This window comes from Austrofundulus limnaeus, unplaced genomic scaffold, assembly GCF_001266775.1.
Source record: "Austrofundulus limnaeus strain Quisiro unplaced genomic scaffold, Austrofundulus_limnaeus-1.0 Scaffold2342, whole genome shotgun sequence".
NCBI classification, from domain to species: Eukaryota; Metazoa; Chordata; class Actinopteri; order Cyprinodontiformes; family Rivulidae; genus Austrofundulus; species Austrofundulus limnaeus.
The window spans coordinates 1-378 of NW_013954744.1; positions in this window are offsets into that span (position 1 = coordinate 1).

Below are 378 nucleotides of genomic sequence, written 5' to 3' on the forward strand. Positions count from 1 at the left end.
TGAGTAGTGTGGAGACACAGTGTGTAGTGTGGAGACACAGTGAGTAGTGTGGAGAGACACAGTGTGTAGTGTGGAGAGACAGTGTGTAGTGTGGAGACACAGTGTGTAGTGTGGAGAGACACAGTGAGTAGTGTGGAGAGACACAGTGAGTAGTGTGGAGACACAGTGTGTAGTGTGGAGAGACACAGTGAGTAGTGTGGAGACACAGTGAGTAGTGTGGAGACACAGTGTGTAGTGTGGAGACACAGTGTGTAGTGTGGAGACACAGTGTGTAGTGTGGAGACAGTGAGTAGTGTGGAGAGACACAGTGAGTAGTGTGGAGACACAGTGAGTAGTGTGGAGACACAGTGTGTAGTGTGGAGACACAGTGTGTAGTGT